The sequence below is a fragment of the Hemiscyllium ocellatum genome, chromosome 35, assembly GCF_020745735.1.
Source record: "Hemiscyllium ocellatum isolate sHemOce1 chromosome 35, sHemOce1.pat.X.cur, whole genome shotgun sequence".
NCBI classification, from domain to species: Eukaryota; Metazoa; Chordata; class Chondrichthyes; order Orectolobiformes; family Hemiscylliidae; genus Hemiscyllium; species Hemiscyllium ocellatum.
In genome coordinates this window covers 27608528-27625885 of record NC_083435.1, presented here as the reverse complement: position 1 = coordinate 27625885, position 17358 = coordinate 27608528, and the positions used below count along the sequence as shown (strand labels likewise).

Sequence of the window (17358 nt, the reverse complement as noted above, 5' to 3'; positions counted from 1 at the left end):
GCACAGAAACAGACCCTTCAGTTTAACTCATCCATGCCGACTACATATCCTAACTTAATTCTGTCCCATTTGCCAGCATTTGGCCGATATTATAAACCCTTCCTATTCATATACCTATCCAGATATTTTTTTAAATGCTGTAATTGTATCTATCTCCACCAATTCCCCTGGCAGCTTATTCCATACACGCACCACCCTCTGCATGAAAATCATCCCTTAGGTCCCAGGTTGTCTTGCCATACTATTTAATGTAGACTCAAAGCAGGAAACTTGATATATTTGTCAGCAGGCCTCAGTCCAGTCAAGGGGATAGTCTTGACTCAGGGGATCCCAGGAGAGCAAATCAAGCGTAGTCTCCAAAAACTGTCCAGGCCCTGCTTAGGAAAGTCAGAGTTAGAATACTCTCCTCCTCAAGTAGGAGCTGAATGATAGGCAGCACCTCAACTATATTGACTCTTTCTGCCCAATTATGGTCTGCTTTGGTCTTGGAAAGAGGGAAATAGGTATTACTGAAGATGAAAGTGGGTGGCCCAGCTATTACTGTTGAAGCAGATGGGGAGGTTTCATCAATGAATGATACGGAGGCACAGAGGACATACATGGAGATCAGTGTCCAGTTTGTGGTGGGTGAGGGTGAGTGAGGAAGATATTGCACACATTTGTGAGAGGGTAGTTTGTGATCCTTGGTGGGAGGCATATACAGTAAGAGAGTTTGAAGAAGTGTGGAGAGATGTACTCGACGTGGTAGCATTTTAACCACTGGAGAGCAGAAGGATATTGACTGCCTTCCTACAGTGCTGGCATTTCCTCCAGATGGCATGGACTGCCTTGAAATGGGTGGCAACATTGGAACAGAATGTCATGGTCCAGTGACATGGCTGCCACTAATAGTCCTGGCAAAAGAAAAGTCCCATCTGTGCACCACCACCCCACCCTTCCGGAGGGCAGGATGATGCCAACAGGAGGGCAAGGCGATGTCTGCAACCTGGGGCAACGTTTTCACGCTGTCTGCCTTTTCTGGGGCAAATGTCAGAAAACCATGCAGAGGGCAGCTCCAGAATTCATTTCTATTCATCTATGGGATGTCAGTGTCACTGGCTGTGCCAGCATTTATTGCCCATCCCCAGTTGCCCCTTGAGAAGGTGGTGGTGTGCTGCCTTCTCAAACAGCTGCTGTCCACCTGCTGTGGGTTGACCCACAATGCCCCCGAAGGAGAAAATTCAAGGATTTTGACCCAGTGACAGTGAAGAAAATTTCCAAGTCAGGATAGTAAGCGGCTTGGAGGGAAACTTGAAAATAACAGTGTCCCAATGTATCTGCTGCCCTTGCTCTTCTAGATGGAAGTAGCTGTGGATTTGGAAGGATCAGTGTGAGGATTTTGGTGGATTTTTCATTGGTAGTGCTTACCCAGGTACACAATTTGCAATGTCATCGATGCAAGTGATGTCAGTGAATTCCAGCATCGCTGGTGACTGGGGTATTGTTTCAGAACAGCACATGGTTAGATTAGGCGGAAATATGTAATGATTCTCACCATAAGGGCTCAAACAGCTTTGAAACGGCCAGGTCAGTAAGATACGGTTACGATAGCGCACTCCACCTTGTGGGGCAATCACTCCATCAAACACAATGTGAGGCAGAGGGCAGTTTTCAATGTTGAGGTTGCACTTTCTATGCCCTATTTCTAGATTACCCCAACTCACAGCAACATCTTCTCAAAATCTACCCTGCTAAGCCCCCGTGCCTGTTTCAATAAGATCACCCCTTATTCTTCCAAACAGAAATGGATAAAGGCCTGACCAATTTAGTCATTAAATATCAGACAACCCACTCATCCGAGGAATCAGCCTTGTGAACCTCTTTTGATTGGAGTCCAAAGTCAATACATCGTTTCTTAAATGCCTGTACTATGGTCCAAAATTTCCTCAGTACTCCTCATCCAGCCTCACCAACACTCTGTCCAGTCATAATAAGACATCCTTCCTTTTAAACTTTAACTTTCTGGCAGTGAAGGCCAAAATTTTGTTTGATTTCTTATTTACACACTGAACCTGTGTGCTAAAATATTGTGTTTCAAGCACAAGGGTACCAGCACTCCTCTGTTAGGCAAACTGCAGAGAGATTTCTGCTTCCTGCCTCCCTCTCTTCTTGTTGGTTTTCCAAGGCTCAATCCCTCCTGGAATCGAGTGAACTCTGGAATATTTTGATCAATACCTTCATGATTTCTGCAATTTTTTCCACTTTGTACTCCTTAGTTCTTTGATCACTTTTGTGAACCATAGGTGATACAGCCCTCTCGTTGACTCTGCCCTTTTTGACCAGAATGACCTTTTGCTGATAATTATGAAATACCTGTTTAAACTGATCTCACTGATCATCCATTGCTTTACGCTGAATATATTTTCTCAGCCTGTGTCAGTCAACTCATTCTTCCTATATTTGGAGTTGCTTGTGTTTGAGTTGAAGATGCCAATTTCAGATTTGAGTTGCAATCCGTCAAGTTGAATTTGAAACCATGTTGTGGTCACTACCCCTCGAGAAGCTCCTTAAATATGAGCTCTCCTATTCATGCTACCTCACTACTCATTACTAGACCTAAAGTAGCCTTTGTGTGGCTAGCTTGTCCAACTCAATGCCCTATGATACAGTTCCTGATTCAGTCCATAAATTCGCCTTTTACATTACTCTTGTCCATCTGACTTCTTTAGCCAATTAGCAGATTAAAATCACTCATGCCCTTCTTACACAACTCCATTATTTCCTGATTTATACTTTGTCTAACTATGAGGCAACTGTACAATCGACTCTGATGTTGACATCTTTCCCTTTCTGTTCATTATTTGTACCCAGACTGATTCCTTATCCTGATCTGTTGCTCCCAGGCCACTACTCATTACCACCAAGACATAGATCATTCTGCTATAACACGCACCTTGTTAATGCAAATTCACTGTAACACAATTGACAAATTTGGGACACTGTTGCTAAAGTCCAAACATTTGAAGCTTGCATTGGTTGTAATGCAATTCTGCCCCGATTAGTTTAAATGGTACTGCTATTACATGATTTTCCTATAACATGGGGGTTGCACGAGAATGGAACTACCACTTTATAGCAGAACTGACTGTACTTTCCATCCTTAGCCATGCCACCCAACCTCTTCATCCTGCCTATTCTTTTGGAACACCAATTACATTTGAATGTTGAGTTTCCTGTCTTAGTCACACCACAACCACAAACACAGACTAAGCGATCACTTTACAAAATATGTTTAACTCCGTTCATAAGAATGACCCTAACCTCCTGGTTGCTTGCCATTCTATTAAACCACCTTGCTCGTATGTTAGCATTTCTGGCCTGGACCAGTTGCAATGTTCCAATGTTCCATCTCTATAATAGTTATCAAGTCATATTCATTTACCCTGCATCTCACTTATTCCTTGATAGTTTTTAAACATCTCAGTTAAATCCTCCATTACCCCCTCTCCCTCGAATTATTTTAAAACCCAAGTCATATGATTTATCAAGACTCTGGCCATGGCATGGTTTTAATGGAACTCATTGCAATAGAAGATCTGTCTCCCTGTACTGGTTCCAATGCCCCGTGAATTGGACCCATTTCTCACATTCTGATCTTTGAACCAGGCAGTTACCACTTTAACATGATATATCCTGCATTAATTTGCATGTGGCCAAGATGGTAATCCTACATTGTTACCTTTGTAATTCTGCTTGTTAATTTAGCTGCTCATAATCCTTCAGCAGAATTGCTTTCCCACCTGTGTAAATAATACCTATGTGAGCCACAACAACTGGATTCTTCCCTTCCTACTAACATTGCCAACAAATGAACAGCACGTCCTTTTGTTGGTCACTGGTTTCCTTAAATAGAATGGAATCCATGTCCCTAATTATGCTGTTATGAATATTAATTTCAACAAGATTAATTTGAAGGATACATACATATACTTTCATTTTTTTTCATATGACTCTTTGTAAAGGGAAGGTGCACCAGATATAGCAAGAAAAGACTGCATCTGAAATGAGGAGAGGTTCACATGCAGACTTAAATGAAGGGCAAAAACGTTTGCTCAAGTACTGTCTGATGATATGGCTTCAGAATGCAAGCACATGGTTGTCTCCATGGACCAGATGATGGCATCTGTGAAGCACTAAATCCAGCAGAACATTCAACATTTTCTCAATATGTGCAAGAATCTTCATTTCATTGGTCAGGCTTCAGTGGCGAGGTGAGAGGTGGCCAAGGGACCATGACATCCTTCCTGGTGACCCATCCTCTCAAAGAGTGAGAGAGATGACATGCACACTGATAGTGAGAAAAAGCAACAGAGAGGAAATTATCAGCTTTGAAAATACCAGAGGTGCTCTGATACACTTAGGTGGATGGGTTACCAGAGTTAGAGGGGTGTGCTCTTTAAGGATCACACAAATCAGCTTCAGAGTTTACTACGGTCAGTGGTTCAGTGGTGGACTGTGCTCCTGGTGTAGTGTGATGATGCTGGATTAGTAAAGCAGAGGTATGGGTGGGGGTGGGGGGGGTGGTGGTGAACGTGGTTCAAATGCCATTATGAAAGCTGTTGACATTCAAATTCAATAAATAAAGAATGGAACTGCACCTCAGGAATAGTTACCATGGCAACTATCATTGCCTGTTTATTTGGTTCACTAAGATCCTTTCTTCCATTTTGTGATTTTTTTTGTTCTTGCTCTACAGGTGACCAGTGTTTGTAGTTTGGGTGACAAGTTAATTTGGAGGACAGTTAGTAAAAATTAAAGAGCTGGGTTCTTAGCACATGGGATTTACCTGTAGCCTCAACCCTTTTTGAGAGAGGTGGGCCACCGCAGGGGGCTAAAGCAAATTATCTCCCCTTTTAAAACCATTTTACCTAATCTCTGTCTTGCCTTTGTCCCTTTTTGAGTGTTTATTTTGTTATTGTTACATCTGTCCTTCCTGAAAAGAGTTCGTTATTTATTGTCAAGATTAGAGTGGTGCTGGAAAAGCACAGCAGGTCAGGCAGCATCCGAGGAGCAGGAAAGTCGACATTTCAGGCAAAATCCCTTCATCAGGAATCAGAAATGAGGAATCAGTCATTCGTGATGAAGAGCTTTTGCCCAAAACGTTGATTTTCCTGCTCCTCGGATTCTGTCTGACCTGCTGTGCTTTTTCAGCATTTTGTCGCATCTGCAGTACTCACTTTCGCAGAGTTAGTTATTTATTCCTTCTGTGTTTTATCCATTCGGTGGGAGGATTATGTCCTGAAAGAAAAAAATAAAAATCCGAGTTCTTCCTCTGTTGCCATTGCCTTCCAGACAAGAAAAGGATTCTGAACAGAAGTGTGGAAACTGGTATTTGTACAAAGCTATGGGTTTGCAATAAACCCTAAGTAAATTGCTGAAACCCTTTTACTGCCTACTATAACAAATGGATGTCCATATATGAAACATGAAGCCGGTTGGAAGCTTGGTGTTCCACACACTTGTTACAAAATTCTTTTGTGAGATGTGGGTGTTACTGGATGTGGCAGCATTTGTTGCCTATCCCTAGCACCTCAGCACCACCTTCTCAAATGAAACCAGGGATGGGACAGGGAATGGAGTACAGCATTCAGCTCTTCAAACCTGCTTCGCCAATCAATATTACTGAAACTGATATGATTGGAACCTCAAATCCACATTCCTTCCTCCCACTTGAAAATGTCTCACTTGTTTAACAAGAACCTATTAGCCTCTGCCTTGAAAGTATTCAAGGACTCTCCTTCCATCAGGAAAAGAGCTCCAAAGACACATGACACCTCAGAGAAAAATATTTGCTTCACCTCTGTTTTAAATAAGCCACCCCTAATTTTTAAACAGTGACCTTCATTCTAGATTGTCTGTAAAAGGAAAGATCCTCTCCATATCTACGCTGTCAAGGCCTCCCAAGATCTTATGTTTCAATCAAGCTGCCTTCCAATCTTCCACACTCCAACATCAAGCCTAACCTGTCCAATTCTGCCTCTTAAGACAATCCACTCATTCCAATAAATCTCTGAGATGCTTTCAACATCTTTACATCCCTTCTTAATAATGTGACTGACACTGTGCACAGTATTCCAGTGGTACTCCATCAGTACCCTGTATAGCTGAAGCACAACTTATGTATTCAATTCCCTTCGCAATGTGATTACATTGCATTAGCTTTCTAAATATTTGCTGTAACTGCATATTAATCAATTTGTGATGCAGGCATGAGGAAATATATATCCCTCTGATTCTCAAAGCTCTGCAGACTCACAACATTTAGATAACATGCAGTTATATTTTGCTTCCTGGTAAAATAGACACTTTCCCACATACCTTCCTACATTAGGTTCCTTTTGCCAGATCCTTGACCACAGTCACAGTATTTATATGGCTGATCCACTTCAGTTTCTGATCAATGATAGCCCACAGAATATTGATAGTGGAGGAGTCAATAAAGATAATGCCTTTGAATGTCAAGAGAAAATGGTTAGATTCCCTCTTGCTGGAGATCTTCATTCCCTGGCAACTGCATCTCACAAACCTCACTTCCCATTTATCATCCCAAGCCTGCATACTGTGCACGTCTTTTTGCTTTTGGATAAAGACTGCTTCAGTATCTGAGGAGTCACAAATGATGCTGAACAGCAATGAACAACTCTACTTTTGAGGGAGTAAAGGTTATTGATGAAATAGCTGAAGACAGTTGGTCCTGGGGCACTACCTTAAGGAAATCCTGCAGAGATTTCATGAAGCGGCGATGACTGACCTCCAACAACCTTAATCATCTTGTTTTGTGTCAGGTCTGTCTGTAACCAGCAGAGTTTTTCCTTGATTCTCATTGACTGCACCCTTTTGAATTCCTCAATTTACCTATCCCCACCACACTTCCAGGCAATGCACACCATACCCAAACTACTCGCTGTGTGAACCAAATTGCTAACTTTGCACCTCCTTCTTTTGTGAAGCTGTTGAAAACTTTCCTCTCTGCTTATGGACCTTTTTATGACTCATACCAATTTCTCATTTTCCATTCTGTTCAGAGCTCTCATGATTTTGAAAAAATCTGTGTCATCTAGCCTTCCCCTCTCCAAGGAAAACAAATAAAAATTCCCCAGTCTTTCTTCATAACTGAAGTTTCTCATCCATGAAACCTTTTTTGTAAACACTTTTGCACCCTGTCCAATGCATTTGCATTCTTCCTTTAGTTTGATGCCCAAGTACTGCACACTTGAGGTCTAGCCATTGTCCTGCATAGAGGTCACCTCTTGAACTCTATGTCCTCATTATGAAATATACAATACTTTATATTTCATTAGCAGTTCTCTATAAGTGTTGTGTCACCTTTATTGACCTGCAAACATATATATTCAAATTTCTCTGCTTTTGCACATCTTTTATAATAGTCCCCTTTAAAATATACTCTGTCTCTCCATGTTTTTTGTACAAAGTACATCACCTCACACTTTTCCACGTTGAACATCGTCTGTCTCCATTGGATCAGTGCAAGGTCATGTCATGAGAGCCGTCTACTGAGAGACCCTTACTCCAGCAAAGCTATTGACATGTGTAAATGCTCAGATGTTGCCTGCCATCAGCTGAAGGTTATTATTGGGAGACCTCTTCCCAGCATTGAGCTTACCTGGTGCAGCTGATTGAACATAAGCAGTGACTCCATGCAGCCTGAGAAAGGACACTGATAATGGAATACCTATTCTGCCAATGGATTTCCTGCATTTTGTGGAAGCATTGCTGCTGGTGGTTCTTGCTGGATTTGAGATGTCATCTGCATATCATCCATGTTTCCAACGCTGACCTTTAGATAATGAGCTTGGTGCTGGGTTTGAGGTCTTTGCTGTAAAATATATCTGGTCCAAAGATTGTACAGGCACATTGGGTACAATATTGAATTTCATCATCTATACCAACTCCCACTGAGAGAAGGCTCCCATCCAGCACTGGGATTGTTTAGTCAACTCAGGATCTGAAACTTTGAAGTGGAAGATGTTTACTAGACTGGTATCCATGTGTTGAATTAGGCAGCAAAAGACTTTCTGAGACTTACAGGGGTTTTATTGTAAATTTATCATTTAGCACAAACACGAGTTTCCACCTTTCCCTTCTCGATCCTTTCCCTGTCCAGTTGCCATTGGGGAAGAACCCAACACTTTTATTTTCCTAATTAACAAGCATTATTCACCATGGTGAAGAATTCAACCTTTTTTTAAAATAAATTCACCAGTGTCACTAGATAAAATATCAATTAACAAGAATTAGCCATTGGGGCAATGCAGCAACAACAGAATAGGGGAGGTTAGGAAGAAAGGGAAGGTATAAATTATAATGGAGCTAGAGGGACAAATAATGCACTCCAACCCCTGTAGTGCCCACTTTTGAATGAGCCCAGGCCCAACCTGTTTGTAAATAGAAAGTGACCATAGTTCCAGAGAGGCTGCTTTCTCATTAGAGAGAGATGACTCGTGGAGGTTTAACCTGAGTTTCACCAGGCCTCAGGCAAAGGGGAGAGGTTGAGAACGACAGTCCTTCATGAAGACCTCAGACAGTGCAAGAATTGAACCCACACTACTGGCGTCACTCTCCAGTGTAAAACCAACCATCCAGCTGACTGACCTTCAATCTACTCTTAGCGTTCAGCACAGAACATTTTTTTTAAAAGATAGATTTCTTAAACAGGAAGGCAGACACGACTTGTTCAACGTCAATTTGTTTATGTGTAATGGGTGGTGGTGGTGATGGGGTGGGGTGAACTCCAAGGAAGTTATTTCCTCCAAACACTGGGTTCTTTTTCCACTCAACATGCATGGCTCCAATCAAAAGCGAAATTCAATTTCTATTCTTGAGTAGCAAGCAGATTTTAAATCTTTCTATATGCTGTTAAACCATTCACTAATCAAGTGCAGACTATTAAATTCTGATGAAACTGCTCAGCGGAGACTCTTGAATCTGCCGAGTGATTTCTTTTTCAAATTTGATCATCTGAAATGTCAGAGAAAAGGATCTTTGACCATGATTCCCTGAAAGCAGAGAATATTCGTCATGTTCTAGAGGCAGGAAGAGGTTCTGCCCAAACACCAAAGAAAAGTGTGATTTGTGAAGGTGTTCAGGAGGCGATTGTTTTAAGGTCACCATATTTCCTCTGTTTTATTATTGTCAAAGCTTTGTATCTTCTGTGCGAAACAAGTTGAACACTAAGCACACGTAAGCAGATGGAAAGTACTTCACAAGCAGTTAGGCATTTCACAGTGTAGTCGCCGCTGTAATGTCAGAAACACAGCACTCAACGTGTGCACAGGAAGATCTCACACAGCAATGATTGACAAAACCAATCTCCAGTGTTGCCTGTACTCTCCTTCCTCCCTCCTCTCCTCCCTGAGTTTGTCCCTCTCCCCCTCCTCGCTCATCCCTTGTCGCTCCCAGAAGCTCCATGAATCAGAAGGCTGCGTTCCTGAAATGGTCATGTAAATTACTTGCTGATTGTCCAGTGATCAGGGACCAGTCCTATGTGGCAAAACGACGCTGCAGAGATATCCGTGCAGGGAAGTCAGGTGCAGACTCATTGCTGGCATGACTGGGAGGAGTTCCACAGCGACAGATGTATTCACCAAACACAGCCCATTAAAATACAAACTGCGCAGCAGCTTTGGAAAACTGCAGGAAAATCAGCAACAACAAAAAAAACAGAAACCGCTGGAAAACGTCAACAGGTCTGGCAGCAAGAAAGCAGGGTTAATGTTTCGTGTCCAGTGACCCTTCTTCGGAACTGGTGACAACGAGGAAAAGGTTGGCAATGTGCATAAGGTAGAGGCGAGGAATAAACGATGGGAGTAGATAGAGCCCAAAGAGAGAATAAAAGCAGCTGAACAGACAAAGGAGTGGACAGAGCTCGGCCTGGGAGAATGAAAAGCTGCTCATGGCGACTGCTGATGTGTGACAATGGATTGTGTGTGTGTTGAGAGCCCATGAGATGACAAGTTAGTCAGGCAGGAGGCTGGAAGAACACAGCAAGCCAGGCAGCATCAGGAGGTGGAGAAGTCAACAAGACCCTTCTTCAGGATTGTAGGGGGAACTGCAGATTAAGAGGGGTGGCGGGGCCAGGGTGCTGAAGTGGGAAATGGGATGATTAGGCCAAGTATATGGGGCTGGGGTAAGGACATGGGAGAAGGTGCTCAAGACCTAAAGCTATAGAAGTCATGATTTGGAGATGCCGGTGTTGGACTGGGGTGTACAAAATTGAAAATCACCCAACACCAGGCTATAGTCCAACAGGTTTAATTGGAAGCACACTAGCTTTCGGAGCGACTCTCCTTCATCAGGTGATAGTAGAGGGCTCGATCGTAACACAGAATTTATAGCAAAAAATTGCAGTGTGATATAACTGAAATTATACATTGAAAAATTGATTGTCTGTGATAACAGCCTTTCATCTGTTAGAATACAGTGATAGTTTCACTTCTTTCATGTGTAAATCACAAAACTTTTTTATAAAAAAGTTGCATTCACGGGTTAGCTGTTAACAATGGTGATAGCTAGACAATATGTTGAAGGTGTTAGCCCCCTATGTTCTCTGTCTATGTCCTGATGTTTAGATTGATTCTAATCTAAAAAGTGAGATAACAGAGTTTTACATGAATGCATGCAGTTTTTGAGCAAAGTACAATGTAACTCTGCAAATTCACCCCACAAAATATATGTGTGCATGTGGGTCTTTGTCTGCGTGTGTGTGCCTGTCTGGGGTGGGGGTTGTGAGTGTGAGAAAGTGTGTGTGTGTGTGTGTGTGTGTAGTGAGTGCAGAGTGTCTTAAGTCTGCGAGGGGGTGCATGTGTGAGTGTGTGTGTCTATAAGGGTGTGTGTGTGGGTGTCTGTGTGCGCAACTGTGTGTACCTGTGTCCGTGTATATGTGAGAATGTGTGTGTGTGTGTGTGTGTGTGTGTAGTGCAACGGTAATCACTGTAATGTGACATGACCCCAAGGTCCCGGTTGAGGCCCTCCCTATGGGTACCGAACTTAGCTATCAGCTCGGCCACTTTCCTCTGCTGCCTGTCCCGAAGTCCACCTTGGAGGATGGTCACCCGAAGGTCCGAGGTTGAATGTCCTAGACCACTGAAGTGTTCCCCAACTGGGAGGGACCCTCCTGTCTGTTGTGCGGTGCGCATTCATCTGTTATCAATTTTTCAATGGATAATTTCAGTTACATCACACTGCAAGTTTTTGCTATAAATTCTGTGTGTTACGATCGAGCCCTCCACAATCACCTGATGAAGGAGCGTAGCTCCGAAAGCTAGTGTGCTTCCAATTAAACCCTTTGGACTATAACCTGGTGTTGTGTGATTTTTAACTTTAAAGCTATAGAACTCGACATTGACAGCGGGAGGCTGTCCGGTGCCCGAGCGGAAATTGAAGTGTTGCTCTTCCATCCTTGCGCTGAGAGTGGTCGGAGCACTGCAGCAAGACTGAGACAGGAGGTGTTGGTCTGGGAGCAAGGTGATGTGTTGAAATGGCAGGCAACTGAGAGCTTGGGGTCTTTTATTGCGGGCAGAACGTAGGTGTCCAGCAAAACAGTCTCCCGGTCTTGTCCCAAAGCGTTAGCTCTGATTTCTCTCTGCAGATGCTGCCAGACCTGCTGAGTTCTTTTCCAGCAATTTCTGTGTTTGTTCCTGACTTCGGGCAGTTCTTTTGGGTTTTTTTGGGCCAGGAAAATCACATGATCTTAAATCCACAACAACCACTAAGCACGCGGAAGCTGGGTGATCACTTGCAGCATAAGGAGATTGATCCAGTTTTTCCATGACTAGGCAGCAGCTAAATTTCGCAAGGAGGGGAGCTGGGGAGTCTGCCAACCCCAGTCACCAGGGCTGCTTACACAGCGACCCTTTGCTAAAGGCCAGGCGGGCCTCTTGAAACCTACTCCTCGCGTCTCCCTCGCATTGTGATTTGGAGATGCCGGTGTTGGACTGGGGTGTACAAAGTTAAAAATCACACAACACCAGGTTATAGACCAACAGGTTCATTTGGAAGCACTAGCTTTCGGAGCGCTGCTCCATCATCATGTTGTGGAGCATAAGATCGTAAGACACAACATTTATATATTGCTATAAATTTTGTACTCCGCAACCATCTGATGGAGGAGCAGCGCTCAGAAAGCTAGTGCTTCCAAATAAACCTTTTGGACTACAACCATCACGTTGTGAAGGCCTGATTCCCCACAGCCCGTGTCACACAGAGAAAAAGGGAGTCTAGGGGAGGAGAAAGACTGGGAGGGAGGGCGGGTAAGTGGGCAACAGAGCAAGATGGAACATGGGTAGGAGAGACAGTGAGAGGGGTGGACAAGGGAATGACAGGTCATAGAATCCCTCCAGTGTGAGAGGACGGCCGTTCGGCCCAGAGAGTTCACACTGATCCCCCATAAAGCCTCCTGTATTTCCCGTGACTAATCGACCTAACCTGTACATCCATGAAAGGAAACCTACACAGTCCCACAGGGAGAAAGGGCAAACTCCGCACGCACAGTCTCCAGAGGTGGGATCGAGTCCCTGGTGCTGTGAGGCAGCAGCGTAAAGTACTGACCCACCGTGCTGCCCCAAATAGCAATAGTTAATAGATAGCAATGCAAGTATGCAGGTAGGTGTGAGGAAATGCGAGAGAGAAGGAATTAATGCTGCATTTTTTAAAACACAGATACGACCGACTGGATGAGACACTATGTCAAGGCCCTGTTAAAAGATCCCACAGTCACCATTTGGAAGCTGGGCAGGGAAGGTCCCCCCTGTGTTCTGACCAATATTAACCCCACACACAACATCACTAAAACAGATTATCTGGACATTAGCACGTCACTGCTCATTGAAGAGAACTCCTCAATGCTTGCCAAGCGCTTTGGTAGGTCCTGAGGTGGTGAAAGATTGTGTAGAAATCTCAGTCCTTTTTTTCTTTGTCCCAAAGTAGGATATGTAATAATCGGCTGACAACTGAGAGGATGAATTATGAGGAGCTGCCCGAGTCCCCTGAGGAGACACAGAGTCCAATTTCCCCACTGACGGTCCATTCCTTCCTCAGATCCAGTCGGCCTGGGCGGGCTCAGACCTCAGCTGCAGTTTTCCTTTCCCGGGAGAGGGGTGGGGGGGTTGGCGGATGGTTGGGGAGATGGGGGTGGGTGGGGGTTGGAGCGTGTTTGAACGGCGCCGCAGTGTGAAACGCTGCATCTGTCCTGCCGCTCTCCTCAGCTTTCCGGTGGCGCTGGAAGCGGCTCAGAGCAGCGGGCGGCCGTGGGCGGCGGTGAGCAGCGCGGTCAGCCAGAGCAGAGCCCGGTGCAAGGAGGGCTCCCGGGCCGCTTGGGAGACGCAGCCTTCCGCCCCCTTCCTGCACTGGACTTTCTCACACAGCAGCCCGGTGTAGGGAGCGGGGCACCGGCACCTCCCGTTCTCCTCACACACACCTCCGTTCTCACACCGTGTTAGCAAGTTATCGCACACTCCCCCTGCGAGAGAGGAAACAAAAAAAATATACACAATTAGGTCAGGCTACATGAAAGACTTTCACCTTTCCAGCAAAAAGCTTTAAGAGATAAGAAGCAGTCGTCTAAATATACAACTGGTGACCCGGAGAACACAGTGAAGAATAATTAGCGTGGATTCTAAAGGGGATGTGGACAGAGTGTGAAATTAGCAAACAAACAGATTTTAAAAAAGAAGAAAAACTACAGAACTGAGTTGTCAAACAAATATAAAATGTGATGAAGTCGAGTCGCCATAATCCGAAAGACTACTCTCTCATTAAACAGCTGGGGGCAGTTTAACCTGAAGGTCACCACGCCTCAGGCGAGGCGGGGGAAGATTGAGAAGGAGAGTGATTCATAGTAACCTCAGCCGGTGCAGGAATGGGACCCATGCTGTTGACATCATTTGCAAACCGTCCAGCCGACTGACTTTAAAATAGAGTTCAAAGGGAGAGCTGGACAGCGAACAGAGAGAATGAGTGGGTGTGAGCCTTCATTTGATATGAGTGAGGGAGGCAGCATATTCAGTGAGTGTTTTTTTTTCCATTTAATCTTTCAAACCAACGTCATTCTATTACGAATTGTTGGTAGTAACCTGGAAACAGTAAGCCATCGGCCCGTTTCCCCATGTTTTATTTGTTCATGGGATGTGGGCATCACAGACCAGCCAGTTGTCCACAGGACAGATATGAGCCAACTACTTTCCTGAATGGGTCGTGAGACACAGGAATGCCAAGTCAGTCAGGATGGCAGATTTCCTTCCCCAGGTGTGTGTGAACCCATCTCATTCACAACTGTTATAGGAAAGATGTTGCTAAACTTGAAAGAATTCAGAATTATTCTGCCTGGGTCTTTGGAGCCTGAGGGGTGAACTTACAGAAGTTTATAAAATCATGAAGGGCACGGATAGAGTGAATGGCCAAGGTCTGTTTTCCCAGAGTAAGGGAGTCCAAAACTATAGAAGGTAAGTGGGTGGCACATGGCTCAGTGGTTAGCACCGCTACCTAGACAAGTTAGATAAGTGGGCAGATGCAGTTTAATGTGGATAAATGTATGGTTATCCACTTTGATGGCAGGAACAGGAAAGCAGATTACTACTTCAATGGAATTAATTTAGGTAAAGGGGCAGTACAGAGAGATCTGAGTGTTCTCGTACACCAGTCAATGAAGGCCAGCATGCAGATACAGCAGGAAGTGAAGAAGGCTAATAGCATGCTGGCCTTCATAACAAGAGGAATTGAATATAGAAGCAAAGAGGTGCTACTGCAGCTGTACAGGGCCCTGGTGAGACCACACCTGGAGTCCTGTGTGCAGTTCTGGTCGCCAAATTTGAGGAAAGACATTCTGGCTATTGAGGGAGTGCAGCGTAGGTTCACACGGTCAATTCCTGGAATGGAGGGATTACCTTACACTGAAAGACTGAAGCGACTGGACTTGTATACCCTTGAGTTTAGAAGACTGAGAGGGGAATTGATTGAGACATATAAGATTATGAAAGGATTGGACACTCTGGCAGCAGGAAACATGTTTCCGCTGATAGGTGAGTGCCGAACCAGAGGACACAGCTTAAAAATACGGGGTAGACCATTTAGGACAGAGATGAGGAGAAACTTCTTCACCCAGAGCGTGGTGGCTGTGTGGAATGCTCTGCCCCAGAGGGCAGTGGAGGCCCAGTCTCTGGACTCTTTTAAGAAAGAGTTGGATAGAGCTCTCAAAGATAGTGGAATCAAGGGTTATGGAGATAAGACAGGAAGCAGATACTGATTAGGAATGATCAGCCATGATCATATTGAATGGCGGTGCAGGCTCGAAGGGCTGAATGGCCTACTCCTGCACCTATTGTCTATTGTCTATTGCTGCCTCACAGGGGTCTGGGTTTGATTCCAGCCTCCGATGACTGTCTGTGTGCACTTTGTGTACATTCTCCCCATGTCTGTGTGGGTTTCCTGCAGATGCACCAGTTCCCTTCCACAGTCATAAACATGTGTAGGTTAGGTGAATTGGCCATGTTAAATTATTAAGTGCATCTGACAGGGATAACTATAAGGTAGGGAGAATGGGTCTGGGTGGGGTACTCTTCCGAATTTTGGTGTGGACTTGTTGGGCTGAATGGCCTGTTTTCAAACTGTAGGGATTCAATTATCAGGTTTAAAGTGAGGGGATTTAAAAGGGATGTAAGGGGTAACTTTTTCATGTAGAGGATGGTGCATGACTGGAACAAGTTGCCAGTGGATGTGGTGGAGGCTGGTACAATGACAACATTTAAAAGGCATGTGGATGGGTATATGAATAGAACAGCTTTAGAGGGATATGGGCCAAATGCTAGCGAAAGGGACTAAATTAATTTATGATACCTGTCTAAAATAAACAACTGTATGACAGAAGGGTCAGTTTCCATATTGGATATCTCTATGACCCTATAATTGACAGAGATTACCTGGTCACCATGATAGCTTTCAATTCCAGATTTTTAATTGAATTCAAATTTCAACAGCTGTCATGTTGGCAATCAAATGCACGTCCCACAACATTCTAGATCACTGGTCCAGTGGTATTACCACCATGTGATTACCTCCCCATTTTAACTTGAAAGTCTTTTGCCCACACTATCCCCAGAAAACTTTACACCACTGGAATATGGGTTAAAGGGGGTCGCGCTTGAAAGTGATCAGACAGAGTCAGCATGGTTTTCTGAAAGGAAAACAATTTAACTCACTTATAAATACTTTTGAGTAAGAAACAGTGAACGAAGAAGAAGGTGTACATTATTGCACTTGAATTTCCAAACGACTTTTTAAGAAGATGTAACCTTAAAGGTTAAATGCTTAAGAGCACATGGTGAAGGTGGTCTGGTGAATAAGGAATCATATTAAATTGATTTTTTTCTGGGTTGGTAAGGGTTAACTAGTGAAATGACATAGGATCAGCCCTGAAGCCTCAACTGTTAACAATCTATATTAATAACTTGGATAATGGGAAGGTAGAAATCAACTGGGAGAAAGTGAGGACTGCAGATGCTGGAGATCAGAGTCGGGAGTGTGGTGCTGGAAAAGCACACCAAGTCAGGCAGCATCCAAGGAGCAAGAAAATCGATGTTCGAGCATATGGCCTTCATCATGAGGCTTGTGGGCCAAGGGGACTGAGAGACAAATGGGGCGGGGGGGTTGGGTGTGGTGATGTGTGGCTGGGAGAAAGGTAGCTGGGAGTGTGATAGGTAGATGAAGGTGTAGGTAGAAGGGATAGATCAAAGGAGAGGGTGCAGCGGATGGGGTGGGAAGGAAGGAAGGTGGACAAGTAGGACTGGTCAAGGGGTTGGTGCTGAGTTGGAGGCTTAGGACTGGGATAAAGCGAGGGGAAGGGAAATGAGGAAACTGGTGACGTTCACATTGATCTCGTGTGGTTGCAGGGTCCCAAGGCAGAAGATGAGGAATTCTTCCTCCAGGCGTCGGTTGGTAAGGATTTGGTGATGGAGGAAGCCCATGACCTATATGTCCTTGGTGGAGTGGGAGGCAGAGTTAAAATGTTCAGACACGGGATGGTAGCTAAATTTGCAAAGACACTGAGATAGTTAGGAGGGTAAGTTGTCACGTGAAGATAGCAGATCTATGCAAGGGTATTAGTAGGTTAAGTTAGTGGCAATAATTAAGCTCATGGAGTATAACAGAGGAAAGTGTGAACTTCTCCTCTTTGGCAGAAAGAACATAAAGGTAGTATGGCCAGAAATTCCAGCTTCAAATATTATTTGCCTAGACATATGTCATAATGTGTCAGAACAGCTTGACTCAAAATATGTAAAACTTAAATGGAGAGAGATTGCAGAACAT

At 44.2% G+C, this 17358-nt stretch overlaps 1 pseudogene; it reads right to left on the bottom strand.

Annotated features, from left to right (window-relative positions):
- Window positions 1-13251: 13251 nt before the first annotated feature.
- LOC132832688 (netrin-G1-like) overlaps window positions 13252-17358 on the bottom strand; it is a 36824-nt pseudogene continuing 32717 nt past the window's right edge.